We start from the raw sequence: 7,894 nt of genomic DNA, 5'->3' as shown, positions 1-7,894 counted from the left end.
GTACGGAAAACAGTAGTACTGGTATATTTTTTATAAGGTACTAGACTATTCCCACCTTCCTGTTGTGTGTGAGGGGCCTCATACTCTGAACTCTGCTGCTTCTCCCCTCACTGCCTCTATGTTTACACTTCAGGATTACGGCTTTAAAAGAAAGTGGAAAAAAAAATCCAAGTTGCAGTGCATCAGTTCCTCTGATGGAACAGTTCTGCATTCACTTCATGCTTAGTGTGCTAGATTGGTTTTAATTACTTTGTTTGCTTGATTTATAGTGAGAGATATTTGTTCTGCAGCTCATTACTTGAGGTCTCTGCATCTATCTAGAGCCTTCAAGTCACCACTGCCCATCATGAAGCCTGGAGCTGAATAAGAGACTGAGGTGATCTGGGTGAGGGACACAGTAGAGGAGCAATGTTGTCCATTCTGCTCTCTCTTTCTGTGCCTTGGGGTGGGCTGGAGCACCTGGAATATAACTTGAGAAATGCTGAAGATGCCCAAATAACTCACAGTGAATCCATTCAGCATTCTCTCTGTGAAAATTTACCTGTTAATATGAAAAAAACCCCATGGTGGCGGCTGGTAAGCGAGCAGCAGACAGCTTGTTAATAGGTCATTAGTAAAGTCCAGTTATTCTTTTCTTAAGATCAATGGATAATATAGTTTCTCACTCCATTGAAAGTGTTGATTAGCTAAAACTGAGGTATGGGCACTATGTGACTGGTTAACAACAGTTGCCTGGAGACCTGAGTCTTTGTAAATTTAGCAGGAATAATAATATATATTATATGCCAAATATAATAATACATTTATATAAATTATTATATAATATTTAATATTTGTGTTTATATTTATAACTGCAGATATGTTTATATTTATTTTAAGAACAGATTTATATTATTATATAAGAATATATTTATTATAAACAAAACCTGCCAAATATAATAATAAGACCACACAGATTCCTAGATGATAGCATACAGAAATCAAATAGCATGGGAAACATGGGCAGCACAAGTCACTAAAAGAAGAGGGTGCTGGAAAATAATTGTTTGCTTTGCATTTTGAAGATATTTCTGGTGTCAACTATTTTTCAAAAGCAAGCAAGGGGCAGTGTCAGTGAGCCAATGTTTTCCTTTGCTGGTAGAGCCTGGGACATGTATCCCTTCCTCTTGCTCTGGAAATGAAATTTATGGCTGAAATGTTCTCTGATTCATAAAAAGCAGGAAAATAATTCATCTAGGGCCTGATGCTCTGATTCCCATGTGATTCTTTTCATCTTTAGAGTAAAGTTTATCTGATAGGTGCTAACCCTTCTTCTCTCCAAGCTGCAAATTAAAATAATTAGCAAACAAAGCCTGTTGTAGATTTTCCATTGAAGCTGCAAAAAATACAAACAGACAGAGAAGCATCAAGGCACTTTTTCTTTCTTGTTCAAACATTATAAATGTCACCGATCATTTCACAGAATTAATCTTGCAAGATTAATTGCAAGAGCAGAAATGGTGTGAAAAGGGTAGGCTGTGAAAAAAAAAAAACAAAACTGGGTGAACGTTAATGCAAGTACTCTGGTTGTCAGTGATTCAAGCAAACAAGACACTTAGTGGTAGGTTGGCTGAAGAATATTTCTATAACAGAGAGAAATGAAGTGTGTAGAGTAGTAAATGCAATCTGAAGAGCCATTTCCTGGCAACAGTTTTTGTTTGTGTCATAGCCCACCACTAGAGAAAGCATGGCTGTGTGTTCCTGTGTTTTTGTGCTGAGACTTTCCCTTCTTTGCTGTGAGCTACAGCGATGTGGGGTGTCCTGTGTGGAAATGAAACTTTCTAGGAAGTGTAAATGCTAAAGAAAGCAAAGGGTTGCTTCTTTGCATGTGCAGAATTTGGCTTGAAATACCAGCCCAGAAAGCAAATTGTGAAAGTTCCTCAGTCATTATTTAATTCAAATTTGTTTGGGAGAACAACAAGGTGACTCGTTTTTTCCACTAGGGGTTTAGAGGTATGTCCTTGGCTTTTAGTGTTTGATCAAAACTTGACAGGTTATTTAAAGCGGCGGGTTGTTTAAAGTTTAAATCATTATTTTGGCAGTTGATAATAGCATATCACAGGTGCTTAGGAATCAAATCTTTGGGCCTTTATACAGGCAAATAGCCTCAATAAAATCCCTAACATAACCTCTGATACAGCAGACATTGTAAATATTGCAATAAAGGCTTGATCCTTTAAGGTCATGTAAGTTTTACCCAAAGTTTTCTTTTTTAGATACTAGAACCTGGATATTGTGCTGTAAACTTTGGTGTACTAGTGCACCTTCCTTTAGCTGTATCTGTAGATAGACACTATCATACAGAACTTGTGATTACTGTGAGACCATGCTTGCTTTCTCATTACGAAGCTAATGGTGTGTCAAAAAACTGAGTTAAAAGGGCTTTGGAAATACATGATTCTGTGAATAAGTAGGCTGCATTTCTGAAAGAATGGTTGTTCCTGCACAATAGTGCATTTCCCTCAAAAAAATAATATTTTTCCTAAATATCTGAAACACTTCACAGATGAGTGGAAGAGGAAGGTCCTTTCACAGGGGCCAGCATGGTTTGGCTTACAACTAAACAACTTCCTTTGCTTGAAACCGAATTGAATGTTAGGTTTAAAGTACTTGCCTTCATCCATCCTCAATATTTTTAGTTATATGCTGTTTTGCAGCATATGACAAAATACAATTAGCTTTTCCATCTTGAGATTATATCTGGAGTCTTCAATCCTAGGTCCAGATAATTAGATGGGTTTCATTAACACAGAGGAACTAAGTGAAAGGAAGACTTCAGTGTCATGTTAATCCTTTTGTGTCCTTTCTCAGCCATCGATAGCACTTGGCAGGGGGGTTAAAGCAATGTGAAAAATACAGCACCAGCTCCAGTGGCAGGCCCATGGACATGAATGAACGCTGGCTCTTTCCCATGGGAAACAAAACTCACCCCTCCAGTTTCCTGATGTCAGTTTGTAAGAGGCATTTGGCACTGCCAGGGCAGCCCGAGTTGTAGGCGGTGGCAGGTTGGGTCTGGGAGACATCCTGCACCGTTTGGAATTTTAGGAGTGCACTTGGCTCCTTGTCTCCTCATTGTGTCACCACGAGCAGGAGCCCACAGCTCCTGCAGAAACCATCGCAGCACTCAGTGGGAACAGACCTGTGTCCAGTCCTCACGCAGAGCTGTGGTGTCCAGCATCATCTCATTGGAATGAGGAACTGTTCCAGCTTTTTAGAAGGAGCTAAGGAGGTTTGGCCTTCAGATCAGCTCCTTCCCAGCTTTTGATTTGCTGCCCTGGGTAAGCTGCTGCTTGTGCCAACACTTGTTTCACAGCTGACCGCCCTGCTCTGCTGACCAGCAGCCATTGCAGGAGTTTCTGCCAGTGACATTGAATCTTTCAGATCACCCTAAGGAAAGCTCAGGGCAAAACCTGAGCATTGCCTGGGTGATGCTTTTAACATTAAATCTTTCCTCTGTGCTCCATGCCACGCACAGTAAATATTTGAGGAAGCAAGTTTGCTGCTCTAGAAGTTCTTCAAAACAGTAATTAAACCACAACAGAACAAGATTTTTGGATGTGACACGATTCTCATTTTAATTCATTGTGCAGAAAACTTCAGGAGCACTGCTTGTGAGCTGTGTGTCTAACCTAAGTGACCTTGCAACCAAGAATTTAGAAAAGTGGGGAGAGATGGAATCACTACCACAAGGATCTGCATTGTGATTCTCCCACAGGCCTGAGGACACGGCCCACTTCCACTGGGCCGTGGCTTTTTACCCTACATCAAAACTTCATATTTCAGATTGTGGTGGTGAATCCCCCTGGCCTTGTCAGGCCACATGGTGATTTGAGAAACACTTGTCAGGCCTCGGCCTTGCTGAACAGCCCCTGGACCCAGCTCCTCAGGAGTTTTTCAGAAACACTGAGTGCTCCCAGGAGCTTGTGCTGTCTGATGAGCTCCTGGGGCGTTCTGTGAACAGCCTTGGAAACCACTTTTCTGGCCTCAGTGGCATGGCATCCTTCTTCTCCCACTTTCAAAGGCAGGCTGCTGACCCAAAGTGCAGCCATGAGGAAGCATTTTATTTTATAATCAACACTCCAAAAGGAGCCCCTTGGAGCTCTCCTGGACCACAGCAGCTGCCAGCAGCAGCCTCCCTTTGCGTGGGGCCTCTCAGAGCCAGCGAGCTCTCAGGTTTGCTGCTCTGGAAGGATCACCCATCAACAATGGATCCTGGGCCAACAGCCCCACTCCTGGAGTTAAGCTTGAGTGCTGTTAAGCTTTTAGGTGGTATTCCTTTGGATCCTTGTTCTTTCTGTCCCCTTCTCAAATGCAAACACACACACACACACACACACACACACACACTCACACACACACACACGTATAGTTCTCAGTACATTTCTTGTTTAATTGACTGCATTGTATTTGTTACTTTTTTTCCTTGTTATGCCTTAATTGACCAGTAAGTAATAGTGTGAATGCTGCCATTGAATTTTGTTGAGCTGTTGCTCAATATTCAATCTGGCTTTTACTGAACCTTGCCAAAGAATTTTTAAGCAATCTTGGACACTTGTTTGTAACAAGCCATGGGACATGAGGTGCAGGGTTGACATTGAAAAGCAGGAGAGTCATTCCAAAGTGACAAGTTTAACTGTCCATTTTATTACTCTTCTATGTATTTCACTCTAATAAGACAAGCCAAGCTTTTATTGGAGGCAGAATGTGTGTGGGATGCACTACAGTATTATCCCATAATACTGTGGTCTGAATGGCACCCAGGATGGAGTTTAAAAAGATTTGAGGAACCCTTGTCACTTGTTATTTGCCTCACAACAGGTTGCAAACAACACAGTTGGACTGCTGTCCTGGGTAAATATACATACAGATGATTTTTCCAAAGCAGTGCATCTTTTTTCGTGTCCTCTTCTTACCTATGAAATTATGACTGAAAACACCTGTGAGCCAGATCTGTGTGAGGCTGCAAAGGAGCAAAGCTTTGGGATTTGGGCACACTCCTCTTGATTTCTTTTCTCAGGCCTTTTGTGAGCACAGAGTACATCTACATGGAAAACTTTTGACTATACAGGATCTTGTGGGTCCATTGTCCCCCAGACATGTCAATGGGTGGCTGAGTTGTAATGCCAAATGACAAAGAGCAGTGCAAATGACACAAAGAAAACATGGTAAAAGAGGAAGAAGAGAAGCCCAGTGATGACAGGATGTGTGAGACACTGGCACATTGAGTGAGCTGCACTCCCATAACCTCTAGGCTGGATAGGTCTGGGTCTCACATTCTCTGCTTGGCTTATTTAAATTTTATTTATTTATTTACCTTTTTTTAAAACCATCAAAATAAAATAGATACACTTAAAAATATGTCACCAAAATTTCAAGATACAATCAAAATACATTTAATCAAAACTACATCTAAATATCAGAACATATGTACATCTGTATCTATGAAGACTAATGCATAAATCCTATTCTTCAACTACTCTTCAAGCAGGCGGCAGCTTCTTCCTGAACTTGGAAGGATGAGAGCTCTTCTGGATGAGAAGCAAGGACTTTGCAGGTAAGAGACAATCAGAAGTGTCCAGACAAAACTTGGTAAGAGGATATCCAGTGAGGCCTGCGAAGTGGAGACACAAAATGTAACAAAGGCCACAATGCAAACCTAAAGCAGCTTAAGCTCTAGATTTCATGGGACACATTTCCTGCCAACTTCTAAACAGGGAAGCATGCTCCTGCTGGCAGACACTGGAGGCAGGCCAGGGGAAAACCCTGACCCACTTCCACAGGGCTGCCACAGGAACAGCCTGGCCTCTGGGCTGCCCTGGGACAGCAGGAGCCCAGAGCCCTGTGCTGTACCCAGGAATGGCTCAGCTGCACATGCACCCTCCTGCTCCTCTCCCTGCCCCACAGCTGAGCAGCCCGACAGCTCCAGGGGCACTGGCAGAGCACAGCTCATTGCAGGGGCACACGGGGCACAGCTGTTCCCTGGCAATGTGCACAGGCTCTCTGGGCTGCCACAAGAGCCTTCCTCCCACCAGAGAGAGCCCAGCTCCCCCTCACCTCTGTGTGAGGCTGAGCCATGCTCAGCCTTCACCTTGTCTTCAGTCTGGAGTTTCTTCAGGCACCCCATGTCATGACTAGGAAGGGCGATGGAGAAAGCGGGGGCAGATGCACGCCCTTCCTTCGTATTTCGTCATTTTTGGCACAGCTAAGAGGTCAAATCCGGAGGTGTCCAACTCAGCATTTGGTCATCTTCCTGGAGAACATCCTGCCTTCACCAGCACAGAATGTTGGAGAGGTTCTCCCGCATGTATCGAGGTTTGCTGGCAGCACACTTCTTCAGTTTGTTGCCCATAACCTCATAGAGGGCCAGGGCAAGCCTGGTGGCCACCGTGCGGACGTTGGCACTTCGGACAGGCAGAGCTTTTTTGTCCAGGAAGGACCAGAGCACAGGCAGGGCGTAGCGCTGGATGGCTTCAGGGCTCCTGGCGTAAACCCACTCCACGAGCTCTGCTGGGAGAGAGACACGGCTTCTTACCCACCAGCCTCCATGCAAACAAGGGTCTACCTCTGCTTTTGCTGCTTGGAAGCCTCTCTGGCTAAGATCAGTGAAAGAGCATGCACAACCCCATGATCCAGAAACGGGCAAAGCAGCTGGTGATCCTTGAAACAGAACCACCAATGCCTCAGGACTAATTTCTCCAACCAGAGCCTTGTCCCTGTGGCAGACTTTGTACCTTTACTAAATTATTTCACAATCTATTTCTGCATGAACAATGACTGAAATATCAAATTGCCTTTTATTCCTATTAAGGAGTTGTCTAAACCCACACTGAAGATTTGGAAATGCACCCTAGAGAGGCAATTAAGAGATTTCTAGTAAAAGGGATGATTCCATGTTTGTAACTTTGATGTCAAGTACCAAATGTCTAATCTGACTCTTCCCTTTGCTCAGTGGCACACAGCAAAGGGCAGTATGAGAACACACTTCAAAACTCCAGCCCCCCAGAGATGGCTGCTCCTTGACAGCTGGAGAAGAAATATCAGTGATTAGCTGGTGTCTTTGGCAGAATGATTTTGTAGCTCACAACACAGAGCTGTTTCAAACTTCAGCGTGTCTTAGAGAATTACCCAGACCCCATTGCCGTGGCATTTGGGCATCTCCACATTTTAATGGCATTTCCTCTCCAATGTTAATGGCATTTTTTCTTATAATGTCCACTGAAATAGGGGCATAGAGAGAGAAAAATGCTACACAAGCAGATTGAAATTTAACCAAAACGCAAGTATTTTTCTCACATTGTTTCTGAAATCTGCTCTCTGCTCATTTTCTGAACTGAACTATATCAAACAAAGACAAAAATTTGCTACTAACAGTATATTTGGAGGCCATACCTGCGATACAATCTGCGACATCCAGCAGAGCTTGGCCACTCATTTGGCTCCATTGATTGCTGCACTCTTTCATCAGTGATATTTTATCTACAAATGAAACATATGTTTTTGCTCACTCTTCTGAGGTCATAGGAAAAGACAGTGAGGAGGGAAAGGTCAGGGGCAACCCCATTTTATACAAGAAAGTAAATTTCTGCTGATTTTTAAATCCTTTTCATCTTTCCTTCCAGCCTACTTGGCAGGGTTTAAGATCCCAAAAGAAAAGTTCTCCTTTCACATTTGTAAATTCAAGCTTGTCTTCTGTACCAGGAGCTATGTTAAAACATTTCACATCAGGGATCTCAAGAGTTCGGCCACATGTAAGCAGTGAAAAGGGTTTGTATCCCACAGCAAAAAGGAAGAACCCCATCCTTGGGACTCAGGCAGTTCCTGAGTTCACAAAGCAGCTGAGCAGGAGAAAGTGGAA

The sequence above is a fragment of the Lonchura striata genome, chromosome 15 (genome assembly GCF_050655825.1).
Source record: "Lonchura striata isolate lonStrDom1 chromosome 15, ASM5065582v1, whole genome shotgun sequence".
NCBI classification, from domain to species: domain Eukaryota; kingdom Metazoa; phylum Chordata; class Aves; order Passeriformes; family Estrildidae; genus Lonchura; species Lonchura striata.
This window is presented reverse-complemented; position numbering follows the sequence as displayed.